This window comes from Choristoneura fumiferana, chromosome 4 (assembly GCF_025370935.1).
Source record: "Choristoneura fumiferana chromosome 4, NRCan_CFum_1, whole genome shotgun sequence".
Taxonomy (NCBI): Eukaryota; Metazoa; Arthropoda; class Insecta; order Lepidoptera; family Tortricidae; genus Choristoneura; species Choristoneura fumiferana.
In genome coordinates, this window is record NC_133475.1 from 18128507 (window position 1) to 18142732 (window position 14226).

At 38.4% G+C, this 14226-nt stretch overlaps 1 protein-coding gene across 1 annotated transcript in view; it reads left to right on the forward strand.

Annotated features, from left to right (window-relative positions):
- Positions 1–2760: 2760 nt before the first annotated feature.
- LOC141427580 (acid sphingomyelinase-like phosphodiesterase 3b) overlaps positions 2761–14226 on the forward strand; it is an 85373-nt gene continuing 73907 nt past the window's right edge. Inside the window, exon 1 of the mRNA XM_074087161.1 lies at positions 2761–2903. The gene's annotated coding sequence lies outside the window, so the exon portion shown is untranslated. The remainder of the gene's footprint in view (positions 2904–14226) is intronic.

Here is a 14226-nt window from a genome sequence, read left to right on the forward strand (position 1 = left end):
CGCTGCAGAAATAGCACAGATTAACTACATCGTTAGTAGGAACAGTCAGTGAACGTCACGTATTAAAAATAACATAACTAACAGAAAGTTGGAAAACCCCTACAAAATATAAAAATAAAATTATATAAAATTAAGTTCGGAGGAAACGAGTTGCTACGGCGCAACGTCACTGGTTGGTAGCCACTAATTATTATGCAACCTGTGCTGTTTTGTGCATGGGTCGTCAAATTCTAAAATATGGATGGAACACTTAAGGCGAACGAACTGCGAATGGAATACGTTCAGTTCAGAGACCGTAATGCCTAACGTTTCTGGCGCTCGCAATCGCGATCAAATGACAGTTTCTGTATGCGAAATCTGTCATTTCATTGCGATCGCGAGCATCAGAAACGTTAGGCATTACGGCCTCAGCAGGGCTACTACGAAACTCGAAACTCGAAATTCGTATCGTGCCGTCCCTCTCGCTCTCGTATTAAATAGTATAAGTGTCAGAGGGACCGCACGATACGAACTTCGGGTTTCGAGTTTCGTAGTAGCCCTGCTGGTTTGTAGATGATTGGATGTGCGTGGTGATAGCGACGCCCGTCGTACCGTTAGTGTTATTTAAGCGGCCGAGCGACAGTCACTATTCTCAGACTTTTTCATTTCGCAAAAAATTAAGACAATTTAAGAAAAAAATACTTGGCAACTCTCGAAGAGAAGAGTATACCTCACTGCAAGTACCGGCTTTCAAATCTATTTTTAACCCCCGATGTAAAACCGTGTTTTTGTGTGCCTGTCTCTGTGTGTGTATCTGTCTGTATGTGTGTCTGTCTGTCTGTGTGTCCGTCTGTGGCACCGTAGCTTTTAAACGGGTAGAACGTGTTGATAGAGTTGTTTTTTTTAAATTTTATTTTTGATTTTTGATTCGACTGTATGGCAAACGAGCAAGTGGGTGGGGATTTGAAAACAGGTTTTCTAGCGATGGTTCTTAGACATGTTTTATCAAAATCAGTGCAGCTTTGAGATATCGAACTTTGAAGTCGAGGGTTTTCCAATTTTTACATGTAAAGCTCAGTTACGACACGCAAAAAAACTTACTAGTAACATACATTGCTGCGCTCGATTGACAACTTCAAACTAGTTTTCTTTACGGCCCGCGATGTACAACTCACATTTTCCTTGCAAGTCTAAACTGGGCCACAGCTACATGGTAAGTTCGTACGCTTCAACGCGGTTGCAAATCACACGCGCATTGTTGACTCGACTGGTTCGATCCTGCAGACCCCAGTGCTCTCCCATCATCCCCGGTCAAGCGAATAGGTACTTCAAGGCAGTACACGTCGGGTCGGCGTGTATTTACCTTGTTCTCTATCGTTTGGCCAAACTTCACGTGCATAATGACATATATCGTTTTTCGTGCTTAATATTTTTTTTAAGAAGTATATTGATACATCTTCGAAAAATTTGTTTATCACTCTTTCGCAGGAATTATGCAATTTTCCGGGATATAAACTATTCTGTGTCCTTCCCCGGGGTCTCAAACTATTTTCAAACTAAATCTCATATAAAGCGGTTTAAGCATGAAGAGGTAACAGACAAACATACATACTTTTTAATTATTAAACTAACCTAATGTAACTTAATTTTCATGATGAAATTACACGAAGTCCTAAACACCGCATGGTTTCATGTATTTTTAACCCCCCACGCAAAATGAGGTGTTATTAAGTTTGACCGCTATGTGTGTCTGTGTGTTTGTCTGTGGCACCGTAGCTCTTAAATGGGGGAACCGATTTGAATGGGTTTTTTTTATTTGAAAGAAGGTTTTCTAGCGATGGTTCTTAGACATGTTTTATCAAAATCGGTTTAACAGTTTTGAGATATTGAACTTTAAAGTGACAATGTCGGGGGTTTTCTAACTGGTTTTTGGTTAGGTCAGGTTAGGTTATATATATGAGATTAAACATTACGAAAATGAAATTATTACAAACGAAAGAAATAGGTACCTATTTGTTTATTTATTGTTGCGGTTTACTTGCCAGCCACTTGCGGCGGACTGCAATTGCAACAATATCGGTTTACAAGACACAATTTGTTGGAGAAAATGTTATCGTGCGTATTTTTAGCTCCCGATGCAAAAAGAGGGTTGTTATAAGTTTGACGCCAATGTCTGTCTGTCTGTTTGTGGCATCGTAACTCTCAAACCGATAAACCGATTTCAATGCAGTTTTTGTACGTGAAAGCGTGTTTCCTCACGGTGGTTTTTAGTTATGTCTAAAATTGGTTCAGCCGTTTTTGAAATACTGAACTTTGAAATGTCGCTTATTTTTCAACTTTTCCAAGTTGCTTTGGTTGTTGAGTAATTACTTGTGGATTCCAACCAGTATCATAATCTCCCAATTATTTGACGGCTGGTTGGAATTGGATAGCGTTATATTGGTTTGTTACAACTCATACAACTTTTTACGGACTCAGCTGGAATCCTACCAGCGACCAAAGGTAGGTGTCACCACGGACTAAATTCTGTGGCATCACAGTGTAGTAGGTAAGTCAGCGCGTGGTCTAAAGCTAGGCCAACTTGTAGGCCCCAAACTGGGCGCCAGCGGGCAGCGGCACGGCGGGCGTTATCTCTGTCCATTGCGTGGGCTTGCATGTAACTACTGTGTGGCTAGCGTCTCGACCACGCAATGCATGGTGTCTGTAAAGGGCACTTCAGATGCAACGTTAAACGCAGAAACTGCAGCCGCGGGGCGAGCGCGCGCCAGTCCGCCGCGCGCCGCCGCCGGGAGCGCACGCCGTCGCAGCCCGCGCTGACACATAACCCGATAACACGTCTCTCGTTCAGTGCTAGTGAATAAGTGCAAAATGTCATTGTGATGCTAACAAACATGAGTGAATTTGTAACACTATAGAACATTCAGGTCAGTACGGTTCATGCAAATACCCTTTTATAAGTCAGCGTTTTGTTGATCCGAGTTTTTTTGGGCTCAGCTTAATTCGGGTGTTGTTTGTTTAAACCCTGTTGGTACCAGCTGCTTTTCAATGAGTTTTTTTTCCCGGTTATTAGATGCCAAGGTTTTTTGTAATGGTTAATCAAGGGTAAAGTTATGGAATTCCTTTTGTAAATATTTTTTTAAATGACCGTGGCCCGACGCTTTCGAAAGTTAACTTGGTACCGATTTTTCTAAACCCCGTTACATGCAAACACTTTTCCAACGTGGGCGACCTGTGCATTACCAAAAAATTACAGCTTGTATAAAAAGCCCGATCGTTCATTTGACGACATTAATTATTAGTTTTGTACCGTTCGCTCTGTGCTAGAGCTGAAATACGAGTAGAGACATGTATTTCAAATTCAGTATGGTTTTTTTCAGTTTCGATAGTTTTTGTCACAGGCATGACAACAAAAATCATACCTCAAAACTGTCCAAGCAACTTTCACAGAAAACACAAAAATACGTCGTACAACAAAAATAATTTCGGAAGATGTCGAGACCTTGAGAAAGTTTAGTCTGAGCTCACAAACTACATCTGTGCCCGTGGTGGCCTTTAAAACTGTCGTAAGTGAGTTTGTCTATTACTTCGCGAGCGACAAGGACAAGTGAGATGCAGCTAGAAGCTTTTATTGGACATTTTCATTGGTTCACGACCTCGTGCTACGAGCTACGAGCGGCGTAGCACGTAGCGCGTAGCTCCGTAGCACCCACCGTCGTAGCACTGTGATATTGTGACAGAACATTGACTTTGCCATCAACTTAAAAGACTTAAGATTTTTGACAAAATATTTGGTCTAGTTATTTACGTTGCAAGAAGTAAATGGATGCACGTTCTACTGTTGGACACAGGCTTCTTCTCAAAATGAGAGAGCTTGGGTTAAAGTTCTTGCGAGAACTTCACTCGTATCATAGAATTGCTTCAAAGGACATGTAGGTTTCCTCACGATACTTTCCTTCACCTAAAAGATCAGAGCAAAATTACTAACACACACATAAATACTAAAAAACAAAAGGGTGAGCCCGGGATCGAACCACGACCCTCAGATTCAAAGTCAGAGTCAAAGTCAAAGTTTGTACTTTTAAATAGTTTGATTGTATTATTTGTGATGTAAACAATTAAAAATGTAATTTCTTTTTAACCCCGACGCAAAAAGAGGGGTGTTATAAGTTTGACCGCTATGTGTCTGTGTGTCTGTGTGTGTGTCTGTCCGTCTGTCAGTGGCACCGTAGCTCTTAAACGGGTGGACCGATTTGAATGCGGTTTTTTTATTTGATAGCAGGTTTTCTAGCGATGGTTCTTAGACATGTTTTATCATTAGTAACAATAACAATAATAAAACCATTTATTTCGGGCAACATGGCCCTTACGATAGATACATTACAGACTGACATACAATATAATTAATGCAAACACGATAATTTAAAACTAATTTTAAGTGACAAATAAATATAATGAACTATGGATACTAGGCAACGGATAAATATGCTTATATAGATAAAAATACATATTAAAAATCCAAGACCCGAAAACAAACTTCCGTATTTTTCATACAAATATCTGCCCCGGCCGGGAATTGAACCCGGGACCTCAAGCTTCGTAGTCAGGTTCTCGAACCACTTGGCCATCCGGTCAAAACAAAACGGCAAACAGCAATTTTTGAACAAAATCAAGCTAAAAAGTTGTCATCATCGGGAATTTACTCATCTTACAAATCATAATAATGGTAAAAATGTGTACTTAGAGTTTGCGGATGGAACATTAAGTTTCTATATAGACTTCAAAAAAGAAAGAGTTTCTGTGTTTGTTGGAATCATTATCGTCTTTAATGAGAACGATTCACCGGATGACCCTCACTTCTGTACCTAGACTATCTAGCCGCGAATAAAATTGAGGTCCATATCAAAGAACCACAATGTTTTAAATACCTCGCTGTGATGTTTTAGACATCATTTGGTACAAAGCTAATTTCAGACCCTAGGACATTGGATAATTTGTATCCCAGAAGATTGCATAGTATTAATTAGGCTCGGCGGTTGAGATTTAGAAATTTTGCATGCGTCTATCCCCAAGCCGTGGGATCTTGGGGTCAATATGTAGTAGAAGGCCCTTACGAAAAATAAACTAAGAAAATTAAAACTTTGGAACCATAATAAACTTTGCTTTGCTTTTGATGTCGCTCCTCCGCTAAACTCCACGGATATGCCAAGAGCTTTCATAATGCAGATATTTGCACTGGGACCTCGTGAACAAGCTTATGACACTTTCATCATTTCATCATTTCTTCATTTATTATTATTATTATTATTTCATTATATATATATATACGAAGTAGCAGTGTTTGTACAGTCACGTCTAAAAGTATGTATACACAAAAAAAATTGAAAAATATGTAGCCACACATTTTCATCATAAATATGTATCTATTACTGACACCAAAAAATTGTATTCATTAAACTGTTTCAGTATTATGTAATCACAAAATGCTTCAGAAAGTTGCATACTTAAATAAATTCCATTTAAATGTATCCACCTCGTAGGCAAAAATAAGTATACATGAATGGGTTCCATATACATATAACCACACCAATTTGGCAAATATTTGTATACGCCGTTTGATTCATAAATATGTATCCAGACTGCAACAACAAACCTTGTCTGACTGGCATAGAATCGTAAGTTGTATATTTAACTGATTTGACAATTCACGAAAACAGTGCGGACTTGTCACTGCATACGTCTATCTCACGATTATTCTATGACGCACTTGACAGTCCTTAGATTGAATTGACTTGTAAATATTGAGTATTTCAGTTTAGGGTCATTCTCAGAAAGGTGCACTAAGCATTTTTTTGTTTTTATTTTAATTATATTGTTAATTGTTAGTGGTAGAGCCGCACTGTAGCCAGTTCTTGGTTTGCAGTACGAATGGGCGGGCTCGATCACAAATTATAGATATTTCAAATAATTCTATTTACCTAAGCTAATTACATATTCGACACAATTACAATTCGTTGTATGACGACATTCTATAAAGCAGGAACTAGCACATAATTTACAAAATAAAAATATGGGTTGAAGTTCTTCTTGTTCGTAAATGTCATTATCGTCCAAAAATGCATTATAAAAGCACTTAGTGCATATTCCAATAAACAATACCATTTATTTTTCAAAGTTTAACATAAATGTTAAGTGTTCAAGTACATCCAGGAAAACATCTCGTAATACGAGTACACATTTGGGCAGAGGCAGCTGAAAAATCTTTGTTTTCCATGTTTGATAAGGTTCCGTGATATATCTTGGGTATCATCGATTACGATAGCTGTAATTTTTTTTAAACACAATGAATATAAAGAATTGACAACAAGAGACATCATTTGCACTTGTCCACACTTCCAACACTTCACATTAAAGTGAATAGATAAAGATGTATAGACTAAAGATAGAAAACACTACCTATTTGTAACTTCAGATAGGTTATATATTATAAAAGAAAGTCACTGGCTTCATGGAAGAACTTCATTTTAAAATCAATTACTTACATATACTTATACTGTCAAGTGCAAGATCGCCATTCTGTCATCGTCATTCAGAAGCTGTCTTCTATAATTAAAATTACAATGATTAAAGATTGCAAATTATAGATGCTTCAGTGGATCTGTCCTCAGTGGATGACCCGAACAACTTGATTTTGGCTTTGGCTTTGTCGATATTAATGACCACTCTGGACGTTTCCAAGTATTTGGTGATCTTGATGGTGTATAAAAAATTAAATATATCCATACCAAATTTCATCCAGCTCACTCCAGTCAGTTCATCCCCCATTTTCTCCCCTTAAGGGTTGCTTTTGGAGATAAAAACTAAGTACCCTTTGTTCAGCCCCTTGACAGTCGAAACCAGTCGGTTTCGACGTGATACCGGAACAGACAGAGTTACTTTCAATTCATCACTCCATAGTATAAAACAAAGTCGCTTTTTTGTCTGTACGCTTAGATCTTTCAAACTACGCAACGGATTTTGATGCGGTTTTCACAAATAAATAGTGTGATTCACGGTGTCTATGTATACCGTAACCGTGTTGTGCCGGAACGGGTCACCAGTATATAATATTATTTTAATGGAGTATGGATTCGTAGTATGTATGTCCCTGCCCGCATGCAGGTTACGAAAGAGACAGACATGTAATCTTAACAAAACAGTAATTCTTCAAAACGAATCAAAATATCAAATCGTGTTTACATATTTATGAATCAAACGGCGTATACAAATATTTGCCAAATTGTTGTGGTTATATGTATATGGGACCCATTCATGTATACTTATTTTTGCCTACGAGGTGGATACATTTAAATGGAATTTATTTAAGTATGCAACTTTCTGAAGCATTTTGTGATTACATAATACTGAAAAAGTTTAATGAATACAATTTTTTGGTGTCAGTAATAGATAAATATTTTTGATACAATGTATGACTACATATTTATGCAACCTTGTTTTTGTATACATATTTTTAGACGTGACTGTACACAGAAATCTAAGGTATTTTAAGAAAAATTGCGACGTAATAACGTACAAATAATCGCATGTCGAGACAGAGGGACTTACTTTGAACATGAAACTACCATGAGACTCACTCATATTAAATATATTGACCCGGATAACTCACGTATTAAATCGAGTTTAGCTCGACATGTTACGGGCTAATCCGTAGCCCTTCGTCTTCGGAGCAGTGCGGGCATTGCAGCAGCCGCTGAGTCGCGTTGCTCCGAAGACGAAGGGCTACGGATTAGCCCGAAACATGTCGAGCTAAACTCGATTTAAGACGTGAGTTATCCGGGTCAATATATTTAATAAGAGGGACTTACTGTTTCTGCCTAATGCTCGACTTAAACACACAACTCGCAGCCCCTACTTTATGTGTATAAAGCTATACAACAAACTTCCCAAAGACAAAGGAGCTCCCCATTAAAATGTTTAAGAAAAAACTATATGCTTGGCTTTGCGAACTGTGTGTTTATTCTATAAAAGATTTTTTAAACATGAAGCCCAAAAACGGATTAACTTAGTTTTAACTTTTAGATTAAGTGATCGCTTTATTTTGATTCATAACTTTCACAACTGAACAAAATCAACTGGTTTTTATTGTTTGCATGTTTGTTTGTTTTGCATCTTGTATGTACCCATTTTCTGCAACAAACTTTATCTTTATTTTATCTTGCTTTGCTTTGCTTTGGCTGCTTTGGATTGGGAGAAATGGGTGACATGGGGGGGGGAGGCCTTTGCCCAGCAGTGGGACATCAATCCAAGCTAGATAATAATTATAATAACCATATAAACTTTTTAGATGTGCGTACGTAACATCAAAGGCGCGAGTTTGTTTAAGCAATTGTAATGAAATTCACGATTTATTTTTTGTGATTTATTGCGGTGATTTTGGTAAAGTTCCGAAATTTATATTCAATTGCTAGGTTACGCGTGTGAAGTCGAAAGTAAGGGCTTAATAATATCAAATTTCATTCAAACATATTGTGCAGTTTTGAAGTAAGAGATAATCTTTATAGAAACTAACTTAATGATCTTAGTAGGATGACGTGAAATGCAAAAAGAAAGATGAAGAGCTTAAAGTCTCTTTGAAAAATGTCTCCATATAGCCGATCAGCTGTTAACATGGCCCATTAGTACGCTGGTTTGGGTAGTCGGGGTTTGTTCAGCGAATCCACCGAGAGGCTACCGAAGCACGTTCATCGCCGAGCGCATGCTTCAGTATTACCTGGGAGGCTACCACGAATTTCAGAAATCGAAGTTCGTATCGTACCGTCCCGCTTACTCTTGTATTATTTAATATTAGCGTGAGCGGGACGGCAAGATACGAAGTTTGAATTTTGTTTTTCGTAGTATAGGGCTTGTTGTATATAGCGCGCAGCTCCCTGACAAGCTATATATTCGACGGGTTGTAGACTGTGCCTATCGATTATCTTTAAGCTCCCAATCATGGCGCTAACTACCCGTACAGTCTACGCGTGATGATGACGCTGGTAGTCAAGTCGAAATATCTTTATTCATTGATTAGATTCTTAAATAACCAGACCATAAGAATGACATTTTTAATACAAGCTTTTTTGCTGACTGTACTTTTTGTTGACTGTACTTGCATTGTCACCCGAACTACATTTGCATACCAAATTTCAAGTCGATGCTACTAACCGTTGAAGATTCCGGCCTGCGGAGACGATCCTGGCTGGACTATCAGGATGTCACTACTAGATTATCACGCGATTTACACAAGTATTCCAAATTTCAAGTCAATCTGACTACTGGAAGTTGTACAAATTTAACTTGCAAGATTTGATTACAGACAGACAACGGGACAGGTGAAACTAAATAAAAGCTTCTAAAATATTATAGTTTGATCGGGACAACGATATACGACTTTTTCACAGATGAAGTCGCGGGCAACAAATAGTTTTAATAATTAGGCTATAATGTGTTAGCCGCCTGCGCAGTTGCGTATTTGATCAATAATTTATCCTTACCTTAATGGGTGATAATCTCGCACCGTCCGCTTTAAGCGGAACTTTTTCCCACGTACGACAAAAACATGGAGGCAGCTTCCTGGGAAAGCGTTCCCGGAGCGATGCAACTTAAGAATCTTTAATAAACAAGTCTATCAGTCTTTCAAAGGGCCGGCAACGCATCTGTGATACCCTCGTTTTGTGGTCCATGGGTGGCGGTGATTGCTTCCCATCAGGTGACCAATGATGCTCGTTTTCCCCTCTTATATAAAAAGGTTGCTTGACGCTTCTATCAGTTTCTAGTTCTATGGTTCGATATAAAACTATCCAAGAATTAAAGCGGTTTGCAGGGCCCAGCTAAATCACGGGTTATTTCAAACACTATTATTAAAAGTTGTAAGGTTCAGGTTCGCGTGACTGTGAAGGTAAACAAACGCGCTCGATGGCGCGGTTAGCAGCGTTAATCTCAGCTCGATTTAAATTATTAATACCATCACGATTAATTCGATCTATACGTAGGTAAATCTCTAAGATCTGATGATCCATGTATACCTTATGTATACGTATTCGTTATTTTTAACTGACTTTAAAACAGGAGAAAGCTCTCAATTCAGTTGTATTTTTTTCTAAGCCCCGGAAGTTTTTACCCCCGACGCAAAAAGAAAGGTGTTATAAGTTTGACCGCTATGTGTGTCTGTGTGTGTATGTGTGTCTGTCTGTGACACCTTAGCTCTTAAACCAATTTGAATGCGTTTTTTATTTAAAATCTGGTTTTATAGCGATGGTTCTTAGACATATTTCATCAAAATCGGTTTAGCCGCTTTTGAGAGATTGAACTTTGAAGTAACAAAGTCGGGGGTTTACCAACTTTTTGTTGGTTAGGTTATGGTTAGTGCCCATGGCATAACTTTTTTTATTTGTGTGTGCTGAACTTTGGATAACATTATTCTAGCTCTCTATTTTTAGGGTTCCAGAGCCAAAATGGCAAAAACGGAACCCTTATATCGCCATGTCTGTCTGTCTGTCCAGGCTTTGCCCAGGGACTACCAATGTTAGAAAGCTGTAATTTTGCACGGATATATGTAAACTATGCCAACAAAATGGTACAATGAAAAAACAAAAAAAAATTTTTTTAGGGTACCGCCCATAGACGTAAAGTAGTGGTGCTTTTTTTTGTCATTCAACCCTATAGTGTGGGATATCGTTGGATAGGTCTTTTAAAACCATTAGGGGATTGCTAAGACAATGTTTTGAGTCAGTGATGTGTTTGCGAAATATTCAACTTTAAAGAGCAAATTTTTCAAAATCGAGCGTCCCGCCTCTAAAACTAAAACGATGGATAGAAAAATTTGAAAAAAATCAGGATGGTAGTAAGTATATCGAACTTACAAGGAAAACTATAACGGATAAGTTTGCTTGAGAATTATGACTAGTTTAAGAGTTTACTATTAGCAGCCGAAGGTATAAAATATACCTAAACTTGGAAGATTCCGTATAAAATACGAAGAAAAATATTACTTAATTTTTTCGTAATGGCTACGGAACCCTATTTTGGCTGGTTTTTAAATAAATAAATGTTAACAGCGAACTATTCCCCATGCCGTTGGATTATTTTGAATATCCGACGAATGGCAGTCAGCCAGTTAACACTTTACTTTGCATCAGTTTCCTCATAACTAAGATTCGTGGTCAATTATTTCGTTCCGATTAATAATTTGTATACTTGACTGCCACCTAATTATATCTGGCAGTCGAGTGTACATCGTCTTCAGTTGTACCGAGCTGAATCGCTTTCTCTAGGGCTTACTTTCGATTATCCGATATTCGATATCCATTAGATCAAATTTTATAGACAGGAGGGTCAATAATAGTTATTTGTGTCACAAGGAAGCAAAATGGTGTATTTACGGCGAGGGCGTACATTGAATCCAGAATGTAGCCAAGGATTATGCAATAGAATCCTGATCGTAGCGATGGATTCTAAAGTAGAATCCTGAGCGTAATGAGGGATTCAAGTGTTAACGCCTAAGATGAAAATAATTTTGGCTCCCGAGTGGCTCATACAACTTTTCACACCGAGCATTAAGAAACTTGAAAAAAAAAACTAAATATTATTAAAGAAGAACCAGCATAGAAAATGGCGTGGCTTTACAATTATCAACTTCAAAAAATGGCATTTGCAATAAAACACTTAGAAAAGCCTTGAACAGAAAAGTTGCACTTTGCTCCCTCTCGTCTGAGAGGAAAAGTTACTTTTCCAAAGGAAAGGTGTGAAAATTATTTTTTTATTTAATAATTTGTTTATAGCCCCAGCCAGTTAAACTAGACTGTAATTAAAACATAAGATGTGAAAACATGTCCAGCGAATCAGTATTTCCAAGCCACGAGACTGCATCGCTTTGATCAACTTGAAAATGCTTGGGATGAATAACGCCTCTATGCATTTAAACCACATTTAAAGTAATGCTTTGCTTTATTTAATAACTGCAGCTGTTTATTTAAATTCAAGGATTTAGATGTCTTCTTGGACGGGTAACGATTATCTTTTTATTCTTTTAGCCCTCAGCTCAATCCGATCACTGCAAATTGGAAAATTCAACTTGCAAAATTTGAAGATAAGTTTGTAAAAACATTCTAAGATGAATAAGCTTGTAAAAATGAAGTTATACGTCATGTGCTCGACGTCAGTCAAAGTTACAACTAGATAAATGTAAGACAACATTAAATGTACGTTTTGTTCCGATATTCCCGCAGGACCAGCAGAGTGGCAACTTTTCGTTGTGTCATGTTTACATTCCACACATCCGCCAAAACAAAAAAAAAAACATTTTGAAATTGAATGTGACAAGGTTCGACTCCGGTAAGTGATTCAGTTCCCTCGCCTAAACACCCGCACTGAAATCCTCAAAATTTGAGTTGCTAAGTCTAGAAACATCGAAAGTTTGCACAGTGCTCTTCAGGCTATCTATGTTACTTTACACACAATATGACTTACAATAATGGCTCACGCGTAATATAATAAATAATATTATTACTCCCCGGCCATTACCAATCCAATTACTGGTAATAGCCGTTAGGCAAAACTTTGGCCGATTATTACCAACTATCGGTAAAAACCGGTTACATTCAACTGTTATCCGAAACTTGTAATGTAAGCCGAACGAAAGCGTGAAATAAGTAGTTGTAAGGAAGTTCCGGCATTGTTCCACACACGCATGGGGAGTTCATTGGTGTTGGCGGCATTGTGGGATTTCGCTGCGAATAGGGCTCTACTGTAGAGTCGACTTATGTAGTAATATGTGCTAGTAGTAGAAATGGTAAAGACCATTTCTATTAAAATAGATACTCAAGTCTTTAACACATTAACAGTCGAGGTATGCCCCGATATCATCATCAGCCGGAAAACATCCACTGTTGAACAAAGGCCTTCTCTATAGAACGCTACAGTGCACGACAACTGGCCACTTGCATCTAGGTACCTACTGGTTGCCCGCAACTCGCACAACGACGGCGGTCAACCAAGTGGGAGGCCTGCCGACGCTTCGTCTTCTGGGTTGTGGTTGCCACTCGAGAACCTTTCTCCCCCGACGGTTATCTGCCCAAATCGTTTCGAGATAATCCGAGGTTCCTTCTCAAAGTGAACTCAAACGGAAACCCAACTGTGAATTGCGCGCCATATTAAATATTTATTTATTTTTACTCTGTTTGTTCGTAAGTTGAGGTCTTTTCTTCAGCGAGTCAGTGACAAAACCGATAACTCGGTCCAAACCAAGTGCAAACGTTCAATACAGCGCATTAAAATGAGTGACAGCGCGCCGCCAAACGGCTCCAGAAGCCTCCGTTCCATTAAAAGTTTTAAAATGCCGTTGGGCGATCGCTTTATTAAATCGCGGGTCATTACCGGCGCCGCTGATCGGGCAACTTCGTGTTCTCTAATGTACTGGCATTTGTCAGGATCGGCTCCCTTCTTCACGCTTGATTCTTAAACGTCACATGTCCCTCGAGAACTTCAATCTTCTCCATTAACTTTATTATCGCAGTAATTATCTTTAATTAGACAACATGCCAAGCAAAGCTAAGACTAAGCGTGACCGGAAGGGGGGTGAGCGTTTTCTCTGTGCATTGCGTGATCCAGAGGCTCTCCTTACAATGGTTACCTGCCAGCGCACGTAATGAACAGAGAAAACTCGCGCTGCATTTTCGGACGAGCGTAGTAATAGCTGGGCCTTTAATTTGCAGTGTTTTCTGAAAGCCTGTCAATGGTGCGATGTAGGCACTCTTAGAGACCTCAATTATTATATAGAAAGGAGGTTCTTCTTCAATAGCCTCCTGCCTACTGAAGGTACTTTTTTGGAATATCTTTTTGAAGCTTTAAAATTATATTGCTTAGAGCTTAAGGTGTTCAGGGAAAATAGAGGAAAAAATCTCCGGCTTTTCCTACTAGTTTTTCACTCTGTAATTTACAAAAGACCACAGTGTCCAATTATAATTATTTCTTATGTCCTTCCCAAAGGAAGGATGTAGGCACGAGGATAGACTAATGCCTACTTTTTGTCGTCTAAACCGATACAGTCATTTTTCTTGTAATGTCTTCAAAAAAAGTATACCCTTTCTTTTTTTTGCAATTTTGGAAAAATATGGTTTTTTCTACTTAAAATCAAGAGCACAATCGATTAAGATAGTTTAAATAAATTTCTCCAAAAAATGTCAGTTTTGTTGTGACGTTTCTTTCATACAC